Here is a 23,809-nt window from a genome sequence, read left to right on the forward strand (position 1 = left end):
CCTTAGAGCTTAGTCTCAGCAATTTGATTGTGAAAGTGATGTAGGTATTTGTCTTAGTAAATGTGGAAGTCCAACCAGATGGTGGAAGTATTATCTTGAAAGTAACGTTTTGTGGGTATGTCAGAAATATAGGGATGATGTGGGTATGTCAGAAACATAGGGATGATGTCTTGTTATTTAATAGGTGTGTTATAACAGATGGTTATTTGATGAGTCAGAAGAAGCATAACAACTAACCAAATATCTAGATGCTAGCGTTATTGACTTTCAGAGTACCACCAGGCATTGACATTGGAAAAGTTGGTGGTTTACAACACTGAGATCATACTCTCACATACAAGAGTAGAATTCTCTGTTGATATGGCAGTGATAATGGTAATATCATATTACTATTTGAAATTTTAGGTCTTCTGTTTTGTCTCCCTGCACACTATGGCCAGACAGATATGTAACAATTACTGAGTAATAACAAGTATGAATCACTTCTGATTAACCACTTTGTGTATCTCTATCCAGAGTAGAATGTTCATATAAAGATTTATCAAAAGTTCATTGACTGTTCTTACTGGATAGATCTATGGTCAAAGGTATAGCAGCTGTAGCCACCCCATCTTTTTGTATATCAGGTATTAAGATTGTCTAATGCAGTGCCCCACAACCAATATGTCGCTGCACATTAGTGTACTGTTCAAGAATTTGGAGCTGGAGATCTCCATTTCCAGCGACTTCGAGGGCCACCTCCCAGTGGTGTAGGGCGTCAACGAAGAGCTTTTGACTACAACAAGACGACCAAAGTTTTTTTTTTTTCCCAAGGTCTGGCGTCTCCCGCCCCTAAGCCCTAGACCATCACCTAATCACCCTTACCCGTCTTGTTGCTTAACAACAACAACAACAGCACATTAGTGTGCATCAAGATGATGTTAGTATGCTGCAGTGTTACCTGAACACAATTTTTTCCCCCATTCCTTGTTATATTTTTAGTTCAGGTGTGCCGCCGAATTTTGAAAAGAATATAAATGTACCACAAGTGAAAAAAAAGGCGGCGAGCTGGCAGAAACGTTAGCACACCGGGCGAAATATTTAGCGGTATTTCGTCTGTCTTTACATTCTGAGTTCAAATTCCGCCAAGGTTGACTTTGCCTTTCATCCTTTCGGGGTGGATAAAATAAGTATCAGTTACGCACTGGGGTCGATGTAATCGACTTAATCTATTTGTCTGTCCTTGTTTGTCCCCTCTGTGTTTATCCCCTTGTGGGCAATAAAGAAATAAGAAATAAGTGAAAAAAAGGTTGTGGAGCACTGGTCTAATATAACCTTCCCTTTTTTTTGATGAAGGTAGGGTGTTATTTGAGAGAGATTTGGCTGCTATTTCTAGCAAATTAAGTGATCACTTAGGGCTCCCTTGGCTCAGTAAAACTGTTTTATATCTTTATCTATCTGTTTCTTCACACATACACACACACACATATAAAAATTGTGTACGTTGTCAAGGTTTAAAGTGACATGTTATGTAAGTTCCAGTAGTGTTTTGAAATTTTGCCAATGCTTTTAATCCTATTGGTTTATCTCTTATAAGCCTTCAAGTTCAGATCCATAAAGAGCAGAATAACCACCACAAGTGTTGAAATTTGTTTTGTCTAAATAAAGAAAAAATAAAGGATATTAATAAAAACAATAACAAAACAAAAAAGGATCTGTTTTAGTGAGGAAACTATGAAATTAGAATAAATTTTATCTAAGCAGTTGTTTCCTCTTTCTCTCCTTTTCTGTCTGTCTGTCTGTCTGTCTTTGTTTGAAAGCAGGTAGTGTTTGTTGACTTGTATAACTCTACACAAGTACAGAAATATGTTTGACATGATGTAAATGATGATGATGATGATGATGATGATGGTGGGTTTTCTTCATCTTTGTGACAGCCATATGAAGCTGTCAGAGCCGATGTCATTCTTTGAGTGTTGCTGTCTTATAATCTCTGTTAATATTTTGTTTCATATTTGGAAATGTTTTTCTTACTAATTCTTTCTTCCCTCTGTGACTGTTTCTTAAATTATTTAAAGACCAGAGAATGTAGGAACTTCCTGTTTTCATTATTTGTGTGTGTGTGTCTGTGTGTGTGTATAAAACTGTGTATACATGTAATGCTCCAAATAGGATTTTTAGTACATTTTTTAATAGTTGACTGTCAAGATTTTCCAGCCTTCAGTTTAGGAATATATAGGTGCAGGAGTGGCTGTGTGGTAAGTAGCTTGCTTACCAACCACATGGTTCTGGGTTCAATCCCACTGCGTGGCACCTTGGGCAAGTGTCTTCTACTATAGCTTCGGGCCAACCAAAGCCTTGTGAGTGGATTTGGTAGACAGAAACTGAAAGAAGCCCGTCATATATATGTATATATATATATGTGTGTGTGTTATTGTTGTCTGTGTTTGTCCCCCAACATCGCTTGACAACTGAAGGTGATGTGTTTACGTCCCTGTAACTTAGCAGTTCGGCAAAGGAGACTGATAGAATAAGTACTAGGCTTACAAAGAATAAGTCCTGGGGTCAATTTGCTCGACTAAAGGCGGTGCTCCAGCATGGCCACAGTCAAATGACTGTGACCGCATGTGTACCGTTGGTGATTTTTTTCCTCTGTCTTCTCTTCTCTGGATCTTTCCTTCTCCTATGTTTCCGACGAAGAGCTCCGCTCGAAACATTAAACCCTCCTTCTTTCCTTAGCGTCCAATAATACTATATTTGTTCCACGTCCTCGTGTTGTGTTTCTTTGTGCTTTCTTGTTTGGATTAACTATATATATATATATATATATATATATATATGTATATATATATATATATATAAATAAGATATTTTATATGTAACTCAACATAAACATGTACTCTATTATAAAGTATTGAATAATTCTTCAAAGTAATGAAAATATTGTATTTTATATTATATTATAGCTTGACATAAAAATAAACAAATCTATCCATCCATTCATCTTGTACTGTTCAAAGTGCGCAAAATTGCTGTATATTTTAAGCATAATAGTTAAAACTTGTAGATGATCAACATGAATTGAATAGAAAAACAGCTCCTACTTTATTTCAAGACACAACCAATACTTTGGTTTCATATGTGTTTAGCAAACTTTCAAGACTTTTTAAATGTGTAGCATTATATTATAATAATAATCATCATCATCATCATTTAGCATCCGCTTTCCATGCTAGCATGGGTTGGACGGTTCAATTGGGGTCTGGGAAGCCAGAAGGCTGCACCAGGCCCAGTCTGATCTGGCAGTGTTTCTACGCCTGGATGCCCTTCCTAACGCCAACCACTCCGTGAGTGTAGTGGGTGCTTTTTATGTGCCACCCGCACAGGTGCCAGACGAGGCTGGCAAACGGCCACGGACGGACGGTGCTTTTTACGTGCCACCGGCACGGAGGCCAGTTGGGGCGGCGCTGGCAACGGCCACGGTTGGGTGGTGCTTTTTACGTGCTACTGGCACGAGAGCCAGGCGAGGCTGGCAACGGCTACGATCGGATGGTGCTTTTTACGTGCCGCCGGCACGGAGGCCAGTGGGGGCGGCGCTGGCAACGGCCACGATCGGATGGTTCGCTTATGTGTCACTGGCACTGGTATCACAGCTGTAATTTCCATTGATGTTGATCAACTTCGATTTTGGTTCTGATTTCTGATATCTAAAATAATCCAGCATGTCTTAAGCAGTGTTTGATACATAAAATATATACTGATGTTAAGTATATACTGATCATAAGATCTGACATAGTATTGTTATTGTGTATAGATTTTTGGAAAGCTACGTAAAATATCAGTTAATGGAATTCATCTCAAGGAACAACTCCATAGCTTATGAGAGCATTTACGTGTTTTGTATAATAGGAGTTAAAAATTGAACTGATCAAAAAATAAACTTTGGTTCTTTAGTATTATTGTATGTCATATTATGTAAATGTTATGTAGGTAGGTAAAACCCTCCATTACATTTGACAGTTTCTTTTTCAAACAACTGATGTTGTTGTGTATAGCCTTTCTTTTCCTAGCATTGTTTGTATTATAAATTGTGATAGTTACAGGTGTTTTTTGTTTAACAAAATGAGGAATAAAGTTCATGACCTTTTCAGACACTTTGACATTTGTCAGAATGATGTCATTGATGTTTAGGTTAAAAAGTTATAGGTGGGTCAGGAATTCCTGCAGGTTACACTTCTGAGTAGAAAGGATTCAGTGAAAGTGCAAAATCTAAGAAGTGAGATCCAGTGAAGGGAGAGGAGAAGTGGGCTTGTGTGGAGAGGGTATTAAGGTAGCTAGATCACAGGGTCAAAAGTCATAACATGTATGTGACCTGATGATTAAATCTTTGTCAATGAGTTGAATGATCCTCTTTTACATGTGGCATACAATGTGTGTGTGTGGCAGTCACACTGTCCTCTATATGTGACCAATAGTCTGTTGGTCTTCATTGAACTTTCTAGAGGGTTAGTAAACTGATAAGGGCTGGAGTATTATCCCTCACCTTTAATGAAATTTTGACTGCAATATGGCTTCTATGCCGGTGGCACATAAAAAGCACCATCCAAACATGGCCGATGCCAGCACCGCCTCGGCTGGCTTCTGTGCCCGTGGCACATAAAAAGCACCAACTGATCGTGGCCGATGCCAGACCCCTCTGGCACCTGTGCAGGTGGCACGTAAAAAGCACCCACTACACTCGCGAAGTGGTTGGCGTTAGGAAGGGCATCCAGCTGTAGAAACACTGCCAGATCAGACTGGAGCCTGGAGCAGCCCCTGGTTCCCCAGACCCCGGTTGAACCGTCCAACCCATGCTAGCGCGGAAAATGGACGTTAAACGATGATGATGATGATGAATATATGTGGGGGCCACCATTAGTGATCATCAGAGATAATATTACTAATACTAATAAGAATGAGCTTATTGTAAACAGTGCTCAGATGCACTAAAATGTGCCAGAAAAGGGTGATAGAGAGGACAGGTGAAAGCAGTAAGTCGAGTAAAGAAAGACAGCAATGATAATCAAAAGTTAATGCTCAGTGCACAGAATAAAACACAAAAAGACAGAAAAACAAAGAGTAAAACAGCTATAAAACAGAAAGGGTACATAGACACGTTAGAAATAGTGTTGGTAAATTTTGGGAAACATGGAACTTTTGAAGGGTGCAGTGTCCTGACAGTTAACAACTGGTGTGAGTAGTTTATTCTATGCTTTGACAATTCTGAGTATTGTTCATGATTAACCCTTTCATTACTGTATTTATTTTGAGATGTTCTGTGTTTCTTTCAATTACTTTAAATATAACAAAGAATTTAGTAAGACAACTTAGTTATCATTAAGCCAGTGTTAGGAACATAAATTGTGACTAAGTTTTGGTGGAAGATTTTAATTCAAAACATATGAAAATAAGACATTTCTACTCAGAGCCAGAGCCGGTTTCAGCCGGGTTGGTAACGAAAGGGTTAAAGAGTATGAGGTCAAGTCTTTGTGTTGTCAAACTATTTGTGCTATTGAGTGGTATTTGATGTTTTATAGAATTTAACTAAATCTAATTAATTCTTATTTTTGATGCAATGGTCATTGGTTTTCTTTTGAACTCTTCCATTGGATTTAATGAATGAGTATTTATTTGATTCTTGTCAGATTTCTCTTGTCTGATTTCTTTGTTCTTGAAATAAAAGTCTGTATAGTTCTGTTTATAGACATCTAATTTGTTGATGAAACCATTAAGATTTGTTTAATACCAATAAATTCTTTGTGATGTGAAGGTGCATGGTTTAGCTGTTAGGGTGTTGGAGTCATGATTGTAAGATTCTAGTTTTTTATTCCAGGACCGAGTAATGTGAAAACACTTCATTTCATGCTTCTCCAGCCCACTCAGCTGGTAAAAATGAGTAATTCTGTGACAAACTAGCGACCTGTCCAGGGAGGAATGTATAGTCCAGAGAAACTGAGAAACCAATCTTATGCTCTTTATGGAGTAATGTGGACTAATCAACCTGACCAACCAAATTTTTTGTGCAGTATTAGTGGAAACAAAAGAATTTATGGGTAAACAAATTGAAAATAGAAAGATATGTTGAAAAACATAAAGAAAAGATAGTTTCTAAATGAGGTAGATGGGTGAAACATAGATGTGAACTAATTTTTGTGTTTTGCACAGGTAAGATTTTAGGGCCACCATTGTGTAGAATATGAGATACATGTCAACAAGGGAGCCTCTATATAGTCACACAACTTGGTAGAAATAGCAGTTAAATTTTCTTAAATTATACCTCACTGTCCTGAAAAAGAAAAAAAAAATGATGCATTGGATAATACATTCAAGAAAAGGAGAGATAGTCATAGCTAGAATGCTTTTGACCATTGCTCAATCAGAGCTAATCTGGGGCTAAGCAACAACAACAATGTATAGGAAGATATATTCCTGGGCCAAGCAATGTGTTCTTGTGCAAGGCATATCATTTCATATTTCTCCAGTCTACTCAACTGATTTTCTGTGTCTAAAATAATTAACAACAGTGGGTACAAATCGTCAGGTCATACTTGTTTGCAAGTGATGGCCAAGCTCTCTCTCTCATCTATCTGTCTATCTAATATTAATGCTTGTTTTTATGTCAAGTTATTATGTATAAAAAATAATTTAACATTAAACTGAAGAATGGACAATACTTTTTTAGAGTACTTCTTTATTAAATTTTTATATAGGTGCAGGAGTGGCTGTGTGGTAAGTAGCTTGCTTACCAACTACATGGTTCCAGGTTCAGTCCCACTGCATGGTACCTTGGGCAAGTGTCTTCTACTATAGCCTTGGGCCGACCAAAGCCTTGTAAGTGGATTTGGTAGACGGAAACTGAAAGAAGCCCGTCATATATATGTACATACATATATATATATATATATATATATATATATATATATATATGTATGTATCTGTGTGTATATGTTAGTGTATCTGTGTTTGTCCCCCCCAACATCGCTTGACAACTGATGCTGGTGTGTTTACGTCCCTGTAACTTAGTGGTTCAGCAAAAGAGACCGATAGAATAAGTACTAGGCTTACAAAGAATAAGTCCTGGGGTCGATTTCCTCGACTAAAGGCGGTGCTCCAGCATGGCCGCAATCAAATGACTGAAACAAGTAAAGGGAGTAAGTGACTTTAAAGTTTTAGTTTGTCTTCAGTGAACTGTGTGTGTGTGTGAGGCTTCCTGAGAGAGGTTTCCTATTTTAAGAGCATTCTACTTTCTGAACAAATAATCTGTTGATATTGATATATTAATGCTTTTGAGGAATTAACATTAATATTAAATGGGGCGAATAAAAACTTAAGTTAAGGTGTTATGTGGAAGAAAATAAAGACTCAAATGTTCTCTAGAATTTACTAAGTATGGCATTTATCTAAATTTTGAAATTATGAACCCAAGTGTGGTAATGCTATATACATTATACTTAAGGAATTATATGGAATGTGAGAGGGTGTTATGTGGAAGTGATATGTACTCTAGTTTCCTTTTATAGTTGAATGTAGAGTCATCAAAATTTATTGGGTTTAAACATCAAATGAAAATAGGAGAGCAGAGATATATTTGTAGTTGAGTGGCATCTGTAAAATTATTGATATTTTAACATTTGGGAATATAGGATCAGGAAGTGTGATGATGTCAAAAGTGAGGTTACTACGTAATAACTGAAGACTGATATCAGCAGCAGCAGGAAGTTGAGGGATGGTCTCATTTAATGTAGAACAGTGGTTTGAATCCTTTTTGCAGTGTTCAACAGCTTCTACTGTAATATTTTATTTATTGACTGAATTACTATCCATCAATTTGACCAGATCCATCTGAAATGATTCTGCTCTAATTGTCAGATTTGTATTTTTCAGATATAAATTATTATTATTTTTTTAAATATATTAACGAGGTAGCAAGCTGACAGAATCATTTGAGCATAAAAAATTAAAAAATGATCTTTTGTAGCATTTCTTCTGGTTCAATCTGGGTTCAAATCTTGCTATGTTGCTAGACATAGGGTCATCCAGCAGCCACCCTCTTGACCCAGGGCAGCACTACCTCCTCCAGGCACTTGATGTTGGCCTCTGTTTTGAATCTGAGGCTGTGTGGGAAGATGAATGGAGGCATAATGTTGCCCTCGCTAGTGATCATTCCAAACACCATTATGTTGACTGGATGCTTAATTTTTATCACTCTCAGTACATGTTTTGGGGACATGGCAAGCCAACAGTTGTTTTCTGTAATCACCATCTGATCCTGGCAGAAATTTTTCTTGTCTAAGAAAAACCAAAGCATGGTCGGTTAGAAGGGATGCTTGAGTTTGTTCAAAAGCTTCGTAGCATGGTCTTTCCTTTTGGCTTGGGATAAAAATTGGCCCTTTCTCATCTTGTATGAGGAAAATGGAATGTCTTCATTCACTACCTGCTTGCTAAGAAACTCAGATACTCCCTTGTCTGTGGCTACAGACCTGATTGACTTGGAGGAATAATTGTCAATCATGGCCTAGATCCCACCAACAAATTCAGGAGTTCTTTTCTTATCAGAATGATCAGAGTGAGTTTTCTGAGCTGCTGTACCTTCATAGTCACTATTAAACTCATCCAACACTTTTCCAATTTTCTGCACTCTCCTCAGATTGACACCCAAAGACTCTGAAATGTTTGTATTGGAACTTTCAGCACAAATGCCAAGCAGTACAGCATGTCGTTTCCAAAATTTCTGACAGAGTGAATTGCATCATGGTGGTGTTTTCCTCACAGACAATGCCCAACTGACCCTACTATACTGTGTAGTCGCCAAAATCAAAAACAAACCATGCGCATATATGTTTTTCTCCTTGCCCTAATATTGTGTGATGTCGTCATACAAGCAGTGTCCTCCATTTCTAATTTTCCATGAAAACCTGTCCAGTCACAGGGAAATAATACCTTTCTTGGAAATACATGAGTTGGTGATAGGAAGGGCAACCAGCTGTAGAAAATCTGCTGGCATGGAAAAATGGACACTAAAACACTGATGATATTCACATTAAGACACTTAAACATTATCTAGCAACTTATTGAATTGAAGTGAATATTATATATTTATTTTATATTTAGGTTGATTGTATTATCTAGCATCTCTCCATATTAACTGAATTCATGTAACATTATACATATTATTATTGCTGTAAACCTGGCACCTTTAACTTTTATTGCACCTTCTTAATTGCTTTTCTCTAAAAAGAGCATTGTCAGCATATTTATCCATATTATTATTATTATACACATAACAAGACTTTGTAAATGTACATTCAGGTTTTTATGGTCTATGGTTGTCCAGCTAATCTGATGATGACAATCTTCCCCATTTGTAGATCCTTTTAATGACTACATTCTCAATCTTTGATGTGAATGTGTAGCTTTGGTTGCAGACAGGACATACAAATGGTTGGTTGAAGAGTTCTGCTATTACTCTACATATATGCATATCTTCTCTATTTTTGGGATGTGATGAATACATTTCCTCTACATAACTTGAATATTTCCCCAACAGTGAGACTGCTAATGGGAAGATGACTACCATGAAAATATCTTGGCTCAGGGATCAGACCTTCGTGTTTCATTACTTATTGCATTGTGTCTTTATTATCTGGCTACAGAAAGGTGGTGAGCTGGGAGAATCATACTTACACTGGACAAAACGCTTAATATCATTTCTTCTGGCTTTATATTCTGAGTTCAAATTGTACCAAGGTTGACTTTACTTTTCATCCTTTCAGAGTTGATAAACATCAAGTTTTGTAATTTGCTTATTTCATAAGCACAGGTATAGGAACAAGGATGAAATAGCCATAAACTGCGAATTTCTATCTTGCTGTAGTGGAAGCACAACCAACAGTAGAATGTATAAAAAGGGATAACAACATCAACCGTGGTCCTGTAGGGATGGAATCAATTGTGTGTCTCCAAGCTGGCAGAAACGTTAGCACGCCGGGTGAAATGCGTAGCCGTATTTCGTCTGTCTTTATGTTCCGAGTTCAAATTCTGCCGAGGTCGACTCTGCCTTTCATCCCTTCAGGGTCGATAAATTAAGTACCAGTTTCGCACTGGGGTTGATGTAATCGACTCAATCCCTTTGTCTGTCCGTGTTTGTCCCCTCTGTTTAGCCCCTTGTGGTTAGTAAAGAAATATATTTTAATTGCAATAAAAAAAAAAACCCAGACAAGTTCTCATGCATATCATGTGACTGGCAGTTTTTAACTATTTAAACAAATGTACAATACACAACAATAAATTGAGTACCAGACAAGGACCGTGGTTGATGCAATCAACTAGTGCCCTCCCCAGCAATTTTAGGCCTTGTGTCTATAGTAGAAAGAATTATTTGACTACAGATAAAGATAGAAGAGGAATAATGTCACCAGGTCTCATAATATATAATTCAATGACTCTGAATGACCAACAACCAGAATTATATATATATCTATACATAAACGAGATGAGTATCTCTTTTTGCTAGAGAGTGAGAGAAACTGTTGAACAATGTTCACTTTAAGGGAAGAAATTTGAGGGAATTAAATGGCATTCTCTTACATTATTCATTTGTAAATAACATACTGGGTTTCTCTATTGTCTGTTAAGTTGCTAGTTGATGAGATACAAGTCTTTGTTCGTTGATTCTTTGTACACTAAACAATCACTTTTACATTTCCACTTCTCTCTATTTGCATTTTATTATAGGGTGGCACTAAAAGAACTGAAGCAGTGGTACAAATTACATGGGATAATATATTTGTGACATTATTCTTTGTTTCTCTATTGATCACACCTGGTGACTGAGCTGTTACTTGTGAAGTTGCTCTCTCACTAATTGCATAATGGATTCTTTCCAGACTCTAATCAAATTTTCTTTCATTAATGCTCTAAACAAAACACAATGTTTAAAAAAAGATAAACAAAAATAAAGTGAATCAACCGTAGGTTAACTGTTGATTATTGATTAATTAGTACAAAAAAAAAATGGTGTTTAGACTGATGACACAAAGCTTGTTGATAAAATACATTGCTTCAGTGCCATCATTGTGTTGCAAGGTGTTCTACAATTTAATATTTAAACATGTCCTTATTTTATAAACCATAGAGAGTTTGTTGCCGTCTGAATGCTGTAGCATTCAGCCCTCCACATAGTTGTTCAACCTGCTAGAAATAACAACTAAATATTTCTCAAATCACAGACTCTAGTACTTTAAAAAAGGACACATTTAATAATGTAGTCCTGCATAACTCATCATCATCTACATCATTTTAACATCCAGCTTTTTGTTGCTTCCATGAGTTGGATGGAATTTTTGAGGTAGATATTCTACAACCAGATGCCCTTCCTGTTACCAATCCTCCCTTTTCCCAAACACCACTTGCATGACAGTGACACTTGCTTACAACTATCACATGATGTCACGGTAAGGAGACAGTGATACATACACACATGATGGTCTTCTTTCAGTTTACTTCTACCAAATTTACTCAAGGCTTTTGATGTCAGCCTGGGGTTATAGTAGAGGACGTTTGCCCAAGATTCCACACAATGGGACTCAACCTTGAAGCAAACATCTTACCTCACAGCCATGGCTGTGCCTGCACCTGCTATGTTTGGAAAAAAAAAAAAAGTGAAAAAAAGTTGGGGTGGTCGTGGCTGAAATGTTTTTGATCAGGGCTAACTTGGAGCTAAGAAGCAACATTATAAAACTTTTCTTTGCTGGATTTTAATTCAAAGTGTATTTACTTTGTCTTATTATGAAGGTTTCTAGGCACTGTGAAACTGGCACTTTGTTGGTTATGATGACAAGCGTTCTAGTGGATCCAGTCAATGGAACAAGCTGCTTGTGAAATTAACATACAAGTGGCTGAGCACTCCACAGGCATGTGTACCTTTAACGAAGTTCTTAGGATGATTCAGCATCACATAGAATGTGGCAAAGCTGTCCTTTTGAAATACAACTCATTTTGGACAGCTGAGTTGATTGGAGCAACATGAAATAAAGTGTATTGCTCAAGGACACAATGTGTCACTGGGAATTGAACTCATAACCTTATGATTGTGAGCTGAGTACCCTTACCACTAAGCCACATACAGGTAGTATATTGCTGCTTTTTTTTTTAATCCCAGTTCTGGACTCTCTTCAACTATAACAGAACAGAATTATCAAAATTAATATTAATATACACAATTGCAGCATGGAAGGTGTTTATAAGCCATTTAAGACACACAAAAACTGTTAGATTCACTTCAACATTTAAATTTAATTTGCCAAAATATTTTTGTTGCTTTGAGACTTTGTGTGAATGTGTATGTGTTTGAGTGTCTGTGTTTGTCCCCCCGCCATCGCTTGATAACCAATGCTGGTGGGTTCGGCAAAAGAGACCGATAGGATATGTTACAAAGAATGAGTCCTGGGGTCAATTTGTTTGACTTAACCCTTTCGTTACCATATTTATTTTGAGATGCTCTGTGTTTCTTTCAATTAATTTTAAACATAAAAAAGAATTTAGTAAAATAATTTCGTTATCATTAAGCTAGTGTTAGAAACATAAATTGTGACTAAGGTTTGGTGGAAGATTTTAATTCAATACTTATAAAAACAAGATATTTGTACTACAGAGCCACAGGCGGTTTTGGCCGGGTTGGTATCAAAAGGGTTAAGGCAGTGCTCCAGTATGGCCACAGTCAAATGACTGAAACAGATAAAAGAGTATATAAAGAAAGGCAGTGAGCTGGCAGAATCGTTAGCACACTGGGCAAAATGCTTTGTGGCATTTTATCTGTCTTTACATTCTGAGTTCAAATTCTGCCAAGATTGACTTTGCTTTCATTCTTTTGGTACTTGATAAAATAAGTACCAGTCGAAGATTGTTTATCTCTAGTCAACGTGTTTGGTCGTGGAGGAAATATTAGCTTGCTTGGAAACAGGTGAAGGTTGGCAACAGTAAGGGCATCTGTCCATAGAAAATCTGCTTCAATAAATTCCATTTGACCCATACCAGCGTAGAAAAGTGAACATTAAATGATGATGATGTTTAATATAGCATTAAAAACCCATATAGAAATAAAATATGGTGAAGAAAAAAATACTGCTAGTCACTGACCAGTATTATCTTATTTATTCTGACACAACTTTGTACTTGTTTCAGTATTATTAGACCTCATCAGTGAAGCATAGACTTCACAATACTTGCTACTGAAATAGTAATGATAGAACCCTTGAAGTTTAAGGATGTCAGTGACCTGTAATTGTCAAGCAGTGTGAGGAGAGGATATATGAAAACTGAATAATTTGGTCTTCTGTTAAAATACTGTTGCTTTTTGGTGCATGGCTCAGTGGTTAGAGTGTTGGGCTTACAGTCATGAGGTAGTGAGTTCAATTCTCAAACCAGGCTGTGTGTTGTGTTCTTGAGCAAGACACTTTATTTTCACATTGCTCCAGTTCATTCAGCTGTAGAAATGAGTTGTGATGTCACTGGTGCCAAGCTTTATCAGTCTTTGCCTTTCTCTTGGATAATATCAGTGGCATGAAGAGAGGAGGTGGGTATGCATGGGTGACTGCTGGTCTTCCATAAAATAACCTTGCCCAGACTTGTGCCTTGGGGTGATGGGAACTTTTTAGGTGCAATCCCATGGTCATTCATGGCCGAAGAAGATCCTTTAATTGGCAATGGGCCTTAAGTGTTACTGCACAGAATCTTGGACATGCGTGTTCTCCCATAGCCTCAAATCAAAAAAATCTTTGAGTGAAATTTGGTAGATGGAAACTGCATGGAAGCACAATGGAACACCCATTTCTGTTTTTGGGTGTTAGACTGAAACTATCTCATCTTGTTTAACACCTCTGGCTGACCCTTATTTGCATTTAGCAGTTTCTTATGTTGCAAGCATTTGTGTTAAGTCCTAGGTTAAAGGTTAACGTATTCCTTTCTCTCTGCTAGTCCTGGAGGTCCTGAAAAGTGTCACAAGTGTTGCCCCTTCTTCCTCTAGAAGAGTTTAGGTGTCCAGGACTGGATGTCAGTACTAGTGAGAGGAGACACACACTCATGGCGGTTCTTTTAGGTAATTAGTTCACAGCCTTAATTTTCTCGGTTGTTGTGAGAGCCTTAATACACATTTCTTTTGCCAAGGCACAAAGGCACTATTTTGTTAAGGCAGCCTTTTAGTTGACTAGGTCAACTTCAGTGTGTTATGGGTACCAACATACTGTTACTGATTTTTCAGTCCTCCCACCGTCTTTCCTTCTACCTTGTCTCTTTATTTCTCTTATGTTATCTCATTAACACACATACACACACACACCCACTCTCATACATAAATATACACTCACCCTCCTTTTCCTTTAAACACCCATATTTACACTCATTCACACAGGCATGTTATAAACCCTTAAGCATCATTCATGCACACACATATTCATATACACAATTGATAGAACTGAGTTCAATCAGTTTTTCCTATTTAAATTTCTCCTTTAGGGAAATCATGTCGATTTAAATTAAATCAAATAATATATTTCAAATGACACATATCTCTATCTGTATGCACGTTGTCAGTGTGTGTCAAAATTCAAGTTTGTTTAATGGATAAATTATTTACTCACACACGTAGTCACTTAAAAGTGGCATGATTTTCCTCGTCCTTTCGCTGTTTAGCTTCTGTAATCAGCCGATACCTGCCATGTCGTTTCAATAGGTTCGCCTCTGTCCTATCTACATTCTCCTCCCCCATTTTCAAGCCTTGCACTTTTGTTTAACAGCAGTCCTCCACCGACCTCGGTTTTTCCTATTCTTCTCTCTTAATTCATTCATTGCTTGCTTCTTCGTCTCGTTTACACGGTGAGTTTGTGCACTTGACCGTTCTATTAACTTTTTAACAATTTCTTTTTCCATTCAGTTATCAGGAATATTTGCTTTGTTTATCTTTTAGTGTTGTTTTTTTTCTTGTTTTATGAATTGAAATTTTTTCTTTTGTGCTTTCCAATAACAGTACTAATGTTAAGTGCATTGTACATTTTTTTTGTTGCGTTTGTGTCTTTCTCAAAGACATTAAGCGGCATCAATGAACTGAATTGATTTCAACCTAAAAGTACCCCTAAAAACATATCTCTTGATCTAACCGTGATAGCCACGAATTCTTTTCAATATTTTATATTTTTGTTTACATGGTTAAAACCGTTCACTGACTGAACGGGATAAAGCTTAATGCCAGTTAGAAATATAAATCTTTTCTAAAAATATACATATTTTGATGATATTGCATGAGAAATTGAATTCAAATTATGCATCTGATAAGCTAACAATCAAATCAATTCCATTTCCTCTTTTTGTGATGAGTGTTCAGGTATTTTATTATTGCCTAGTGTACCTGTGACTCAAATACATTTAGTTTCACACGATCAACTCTTAAATATGCATCTCTCCCTTCCTCTCTCTAATTCCTATGCTTATATCTACATAACCATAATTATATTTTGTTTGGGAACTTTTGCTTAATTCTCACGAATATAATTATAAAAACTAGGAAAAGTGGTGTTTCATTCAATCATGGGTCAAATTCACTTTAATTTGTTTTCATAACTTAACATTTGTTTATTGTCTACACAGACAAGTATCCGCACGCACTCACGCTTGTAAGATAAAAGTTGTGACTATTCTGTACTGACACTAGATGTTACTAAGTTCCACTTTATATATCTCGATGTTTGACAGAATTATTTTGTCAGTTTCCTTTTCTGTTAGAATTTCTTTATTTTACTCTTGTGCTTTCTAAACTACAAACTTCGCTGTAATACTTTGTATCATTCTTCCGACTATTCTCCGTTACATCCATAGAAATATGTGTTTCTCCACCTTTGTCTGTAGACTAATTCGTTGCTTGGTGTAAATCTTTAGTATATTTGAAAAAGTGAAGAAGAATGACTTTTTTCTGATAATTATTTATAAAACGACGATTTGTAAAATTCTAATTATTAAAGTGAAAAATAATTAACGGAAAAGTAATTCTCCTTCATCTTTTTTTTTATTAAATATATATAACTTTTAGTGGCTCTTGTTAATTCCCCGATGCTTTTGGAAAGAGGTAACAATTGAAGTATCTGATGTGTTGCTTATAACAGCTTCGAATGGATTAATGGAACTAACGGTTGTATATATTTATTCGAAGACAAATAAGACATCACTTCTCATAGACAAGTCTCTATGTATATCTTTACCCTGTTAGGTCGCCTTCTCTCTCCCCCGATTCAACAGATCTTGTTACCTAAGGCTTTCCAGCCAAGCCTATCCTGCCCTTCCTTCAGGCACAGTGTACGAGGAACTGCATCATCGAATGTGACCCTCCTTTTTTTTTTGAAAATATAGTAGGCTATAATTTGAGGGAAATTTAGCTACTCTTTTTAGCTGGTTGAACGAATCCTTCAGGCACAGTGTACGAGGAACTGCATCATCGAATGTGACCCTCCTTTTTTTTTTTGTTGAAAATATAGTAGGCTATAATTTGAGGGAAATTTAGCTACTCTTTTTAGCTGGTTGAACGACTACGTAGACGTGAAGTTACTGTAATTGAAGACCGAAAGGTAAAAGCAAAGAAAAGTTTTCCTGTTATTTATCGAGCATTTTATTTGCTTAAATAAAAATAAAAAGTTTCTCTTTAACTTGGTTTACTAAAACATCAACTTCATCGATCCGCGGGAGCAGTAACAAGTTATAGACACTACACTTCCCTTTGCAGATGTATATATATATATATATATATATATATATATATATGTATATATAAATTAAATAAACGACACTGTTTTATTGTTTTCATTTACGTGTTTCAGTCATTGATCTGAGGCCGTTCTGTGCGGGGCCACATCGCCTTGAAGCGTTTTAGTTGATTCAAAAGGAAGTCTTGCCACGACTACAGTTCTTATTTAAAACCAAAATCTGTTACTCATTCTATCCGACTCTTTTTTATTTTTTTATCGAGCTGCTAAGTTAGGGAATGTAAACAAACCAATACTGGCTGTCGAGCGGTAGTGGAGGTGGAACAAAGAGAATTGTGTGTATGTGTGTTTATAAATAGTCATTGGTCTGAGGCCGTTCTGTGCGGGGACACATCGCCTTGAAGCGTTTTAGTTGATTCAAAAGGAAGTCTTGCCACGACTACAGTTCTTATTTAAAACCAAAATCTGTTACTCATTCTATCCGACTCTTTTTTTTTTATCGAGCTGCTAAGTTAGGGAATGTAAACAAACCAATACTGGCTGTCGAGCGGTAGTGGAGGTGGAACAAAGAGATATGTGTGTGTGTGTGTGTGTTTATAAATAGAAATAATAATACATACAAAACATACATAAACGTAAGCGGGTCAAACTAAAACCTTTAGTTTGACCCATAAGCGATTCAGCTGAAAAGAAAAAGAAATAAAATTTTTTACAGAAATTGCCGAAGAAATATTTTCGCTTCTATCGAAAGATTGCCCAACACTGTTGTGATCGACACTCGCTCAAGGTGCTGTGCAGTGGGACTGAACCTACAACTACGAAGCGAACTTCTTAACCAACAGAGCCGTGTCTGCGCTAACCAAACTAGGTTTCTCAGCATCATGGAAAGATTATTTCCCTTGCATTGGTATAAATTCTCCGTCTTTCTTACGCATTCCTTTCGAATACATCTTGTTGTATAATAATATACACAGGTTGGTCCTAACTGAGGAGATATAAAATCAAAAGCTCTCCAGCCGTGATCACACCATATTGTTTTCAGAAAAAAGTGTTCCCAGGGCTATATTATTTTACTGTCTTCTTTTTTTTTTGTTTTTATTTCGTTGCCCTCCTTTTTGTTATTAATTAGTCTGTAGTTTGAGGAAGATTTGGCGGTTATTTTTAGTAGGTCGAGAGAATTCATAGAGACCTTTACCACCTCATTCGTTTTTTTTTTTTCATATAGATTAAAATGAATAATTTCTGAATGTAGGAAACTGAACTCTTTGTCACCAGTGTTATATCATTAATTATGGGCAATTACTTTATCTGTTATGGAATGTTAAAAGTTTTAATATGGGATCGGTTAATCTGGATCTTAGTATCACCACAAACTGATAAAACTGGAACTCCGTCGCTTACGACGATGAGGATGTCATTTGATCTGATCAATGGAACAGTCTGTATCTGAAATTAATGTGTAAGTGGCTGAGCACTCCACAGATACACGTAGTTCTCGGAGATTCGGCGTGACTCAAATTGCAACAAGGCTGGCCCTTTGAAATTCAAACACAACCCATTTTTGCCAGCTGAGTGGACTGGAGCAACGTGAAATGAAATACCTTGTTCAAGGATACAATGCACCGCTGTGAATCGAAATCGTGACCCTAACATTTAATGTATACCTCTCTTTTCCATTTGCCTTGATTTTGAAAGAATTCCTCTTCTTTCCATTCACGCTAGCATTGAATATAATAATAATAATAATAATAATAATGATGAAATTATTGTATACAGTTCTCAGGTGTACCACAACTTGTCGAAACTGCGTATAAAGCATATGCAATAATGTACAAATGTCTGGGAAGTGAACAGTGTATGAGTCAGATACATGCTTGCGTGTGTATGGAGGGGAGAAAATCAGGTGTAGTGTTGGCGAATCTCAGGAAGCATGGAAGTTTTGAAGGATGCTGTGCTCCGACAACTAACAACTGATACCAGCGTGAAAAAATGTTTCCAAAAGCCATGGGAGCTGTGCTGTTTTCTGACTTTGTAAACATGTCCACAGGTGTTAGACAGGTGGAGTTTGAAAAGGTGCTCAGAGTTATTGTATATGCACCCCACTTTCCCCATCTATCCTAACATCTATCAAATATCGTTCTCTTTCACCTTATCATTGAATAAGTCCACCTAACTCTGTTCACCTTGCATTCAGTAAATCTCAATCTTCTCTATTTAGTTAATTTTAACCCATCACCATCATCGTTTTAATTTCCACTTTTCCATTCTTGAATGGGTTGGATGGAGTTTATTGAATTAGATTTTCTATGGTCAGGTGATCATCCTGTCACCAACTTTTACCTTTTTCCATGCAAGGTAATAATATTTACCCATGGCTGGACATGTTTTCATAGAATGTTGGAAATCGATGACACTGCTTGTATGACAGTGACACTCATTTACAACTATTATGCAATGTGAAGACAAGGAGACACAGACATACACACACTCTCATTTACACATGTATGTATATGTGTGTGTGTGTGTGTGTTTGTATGTTATGTCAGGTCACTTTCGAGTGCTACTGATAACATCTAACTCAGTACAACCTGTTGCATGGTCGAGTCGTCGGCGACTAAACCGGCTTGCTTGGTGAGGAGGGTGTTTATTGGACATCCTGCGGGATGAAAAGCAAAACCCGTCAAAAGGCGGAGGAACTCTTGAGAGTTAACGGCCATCCAATAAATGTCTTAAGGATGTATCATGCGCAGGGACATAGAAATAATTGGACTGAATACCCGATCGTGCGGTTAAACCATTGGGAGTGAAGGACTCCTAGCCTTTATTAGGGCATCCTTCTAGGAGAAGGTAATTCAGGTAACTGGGATAACTCCGACATAAAACCTGTGGCTCAGTGGTTACCGATGATGTTGACTTGTTCTTCTTTTTGGATTATGGCTGCTGTTGCTTAGTGAGTGGAATTGACTTAGTGAACAGCCTTTCCTCACTTTAAAAAAATCTTCTTGCACAGGCATTGCACGATAACATTGATTAAGCTTCGTGCAATGGCCATACTCGATAACGAGGGGGCAGCCACTAAAATTTAATTGATGTCTATTATATTGAGGATATAATAAGAATAAAATAAACTTTGAATTGTCTCCCATACTTGTCAGAATAATCAAAATAGTATAAGTCATTGACTGATATTTTATTTCTCACAATATATTTATTTCTGGCTAGCTTTATAATGTCCCCTGCATTAAATATATTTACACTAACTTAACTATTGTTTTTCCTGCAGATGACATATCCGAGGAGTTAGTTATTGCTTAACAGTGTTTAGCTTCATATTGGTTTTAGCAGGAGTGCAAATTGATATTCTCTTAATAGCTTTCAGGGTTTTCTGTGTGACTTGCATTTGGAAATAGAATATATAAATGAGAAGAAATAAGTAGTGCACAATAAATCAGGGGCTGGGATTTGACAAAATAGAAATGGCTGATCAGAAAGTTGAGTAGGCCTTCTAGACTGGAGATAGAAAAGCAAATTACCTAGGTAATGAATAAGAGTCCTGTCTTATAATGGGGGTTAATTTGTTTTAATTAGCAGAGGAAGGACAGTGCTTATGGCCTATTTCAAAGTCTCCAAGACTGGTGATTGTATGGGAAGAAGTTGTCTTAAGAATGGAAATCCAACTGAAATGCATGCAACAGCAAACCCTGAAAAGGTACCCAAGTGACAGGGTGTAATGCTGAACTGGATGATGGATTAATTCCACCACCCAAGAATAGGAAGTCTTTCTAATGGGCTTCCATGTAGTATCATCATCGTTTAACGTCCGTTTTCTGTGCTAGCACGGGTTGGACGGTTCGACCGGGGTCTGGGGAGCCAGGGGCTGCTCCAGGCTCCAGTCTGATCTGGCAGTGTTTCTACAGCTGGATGCCCTTCCTAACGCCAACCACTCCGCGAATGTAGTGGGTGCTTTTTACGTAGTATATGTCTTCAAATTTTCACTCACAGTTTTGGATGATTTGTGTTTATGGTAGAAGTAGAGCACAATGGGAATTAACCAAAGTAGAACATTATGAGAATTAACCTGAAGCCATGTAGTTACTTAGTGGACTTCTTCCACACTGGCTTGTCTGCAACCATTGCTTTGATAAATGGGAATTTATTGGAGCTGGTTTTCACCATCAAAAGTAAAGAAACAGTTGAAAAATTGAACAGTTGAGTTGCTTTTATCTATCATCACTTTACCATAATATGATAAGATGAGTTCAATAACTAGTTTTTGTACCATACCTCAACATAATTAAAGCACATTGGTCCTGTGCTTATTCAAAGTCTAATAATGCAGCCTTGCTATAAATTGTTTATCTGAAACAAAGCTGTTATTGCATGAGGTTCTTACCCCTAGAAGCCTTCTTCAACTGATAACCAAGTTAAATAGTGATGGTCATCTAAGCATGAGGTTGAGTCATGTGATATAATAAGCATATAAATCATGTGAAGTGTCCAAATGAATGTCATTTTTTCCTTTTTGTATATTGTATTCATACATAAGGACTGTCTAGTTGCTGGTATACCCTTGTTTATGCTCGTAGACATACATAAGCTATGCTACAATTAAGTTGATTGCTGGACAGGTTCACAGTAGCGTCTCAACAGTAGGTTTTGGTTGTTGTCACATTTGGAGAGCCATATTTACTCTGCATATGTCCACACACAGGTAAACATAATCATTTTTCTTTGCTACTACAATCAATAGCAAAACCTCAACATGATTAAAACACATTTGGTCCTATGCTTATACAAAGTCTAATAATGTAGCCCCAAAACAAAACTATTATTGCAAGAGGTCCTTTACCCCTAGAAGCCTTCTTCAAGTGATAACCAAATTAATTAGTGATGATTGTCTAAGCATGAGGTTGAGTCATACTTTTTTGTGGACTCAGTGATGTCAAATTTTAGTAAACATTTAATTTCTTCTTTATTTTTTTACATGCATTAGTATTTGTCTCATAGGTTGTGTTGCAGGTTTTATATCTTGGTTAATTGATAATTTTGACATAAAAATGTCTTTTAGCTTAGCAACGTTTAGCAATACTTTTGACTACTTAAAGTATTGTCGAGTAACTGAATTATCTTTTGCTGTTGAGAAAATGTTAACATAGTTTATTTTAAATTAAGACAGACAAAGCAGCTATCTTACAAACTAATTAGTAACCACCAGTTAAAGATTTAACAAGTATTCTAGGAGTGGCTGTCTAGTATGTAGCTTGCTTACCAACCACATGGTTCCTGGTTCAGTCCCACTGCGTGGCACCTTGGGCAAGTGTCTCCTACTATAGCCTCAGGCCGACCAAAGCCTTGTGAGTGGATTTGGTAGACAGAAACTGAAAGAAGCTTGTCGTATGTATATATGTATATGTTTGTGTGTCTGTGTTTGTCCCTCCAACATTGCTTGACAACCGATGCTGGTGTGTTTACGTCCCCGTAACTTAGTGGTTCAGAAAAAGAGACTGATAGAATAATTACTGGGCTTACAAAGAATAAGTCCTGGGGTTGATTTTCTCGACTAAAGGCAGTGCTTCAGCATGGCCACAGTCAAATGACTGAAACAAGTAAAAGACTAAAGAGTAATTGAGCTAATTTTGTGTATGAATGACCCCAAATAAAGCTTGAGGTGTAGTTGAGCCATAGGTAAATATCTTGACTTTGCATGGTTGATAGTTGTTTCAGAGATTATTTTGTTTTGCTTTATCAATTAATTAAATGTTGCTGATCAGTCAATAGTGAATGATGTGGATATTCCAACAACTACAATTTGTGTTGATCATAACTCTTAGTTGGAAATATAAATTCATTGTCACTGATTGACAGTGCTTTTCCATGTAATTTACTAGAATTGCTATTTATGTTGGCATTGAGCAGAAGTGTTTCTAAAGATGGCAAATCTGTTAAAACTTTTTTTTCATTTGCATTCTCTCTGAAATGTCTTATTTATCTATTTTTTCTTTTTATTTTGTATATGAATCGACTGGCTTCCGTGCCGGTGGCACATAAAATGCACCAATCTGACCGTGGCTGATGCCAGCCTCGCCTGGCACCAGTGCAGGTGGCACGTAAAAAGCACCCACTACACTCACGGAGTGGTTGGCGTTAGGAAGGGCATCCAGCTGTAGAAACATTGCCAGATAAGACCGGAGCCTGGTGCAGCCTTCTGGCTTCCCCGATCCCCGGTCGAACCGTCCAACCCATATAGTTACTTAGTGAACTTCTTCCACACTGAGTTCAAATTCTGCTGAGGTTAACTTTGCCTTTCATCCTTTTGGGGTTGATTAAATAAGTACCAGTTACACACTGGGGTTGATGGAGAATGGACGTTAAACGATGATGATGATGATATGAGTTACAGAAGATCAAATGAAATTTGGAAGTGAAAACCAAATGAAATTTCAACAATTATATTAATGTGGTGATAAATGTTACCTCTTAGTATAGTTATTACTTTCATCTTTTATCGAGATTTTTCTAAATACCTACTTTGCTTGTTACAAATTGATATTGTTTTCATCATAAGGAGCTTGTTTATCAACTAACTCATGTGTCTCTACTGATGCTATTAACATTTTGAATGTGATGTTGAGTGAAGGCAACAATTAAAGTCTCATAGTGTGATGTCTTCAGAATGAATTTATTCCACTATTACATTGTCAATATCTGTTTCTTTATTACCCACAAGGGGCTAAACATAGAGGGGACAAACAAGGACAGACAAACGGATTAAGTCGATTACATCGACCCCCCTCCCCCCAGTGCGTGACTGGTACTTAATTTATCGACCCCGAAAGGATGAAAGGCAAAGTCGACCTCGGCGGAATTTGAACCCAGAACGTAACGACGTACAAAGTACCTATTTTTTTTACTACCCACAAGGGGCTAAACACAGACAGAACAAACAAGGACAGACAAACGGATTAAGTTTGATTAAGTTCGTAACTGCAGACAAAATACCTATTTCTATTTCTTTACTACCCACAAGGGGTTACACACAGAGGGGA

At 37.0% G+C, this 23,809-nt stretch overlaps 1 protein-coding gene and 1 long non-coding RNA gene across 4 annotated transcripts in view; both read left to right on the forward strand.

Annotated features, from left to right (window-relative positions):
• LOC115210400 (regulator of microtubule dynamics protein 1) overlaps positions 1-23,809 on the forward strand; it is a 54,941-nt gene that overhangs the window by 8,952 nt on the left and 22,180 nt on the right. The window contains exon 1 of one of the 3 annotated variants that reach the window (XM_029778997.2): positions 14,756-14,889. The exons of the other annotated variants lie outside the window; for them this stretch is intronic. The gene's annotated coding sequence lies outside the window, so the exon portion shown is untranslated. Of the gene's footprint in view, positions 1-14,755; positions 14,890-23,809 lie in introns of those variants that run through there. 3 annotated transcript variants of the gene reach the window in all.
• On the forward strand, positions 1,721-20,958 carry LOC118763146. The gene is made up of 3 exons (XR_004998903.1): positions 1,721-1,974; positions 5,451-5,455; positions 20,946-20,958. It is a non-coding gene; the product is annotated as an uncharacterized LOC118763146 (long non-coding RNA).

This window comes from Octopus sinensis, linkage group LG4, assembly GCF_006345805.1.
Source record: "Octopus sinensis linkage group LG4, ASM634580v1, whole genome shotgun sequence".
NCBI classification, from domain to species: domain Eukaryota; kingdom Metazoa; phylum Mollusca; class Cephalopoda; order Octopoda; family Octopodidae; genus Octopus; species Octopus sinensis.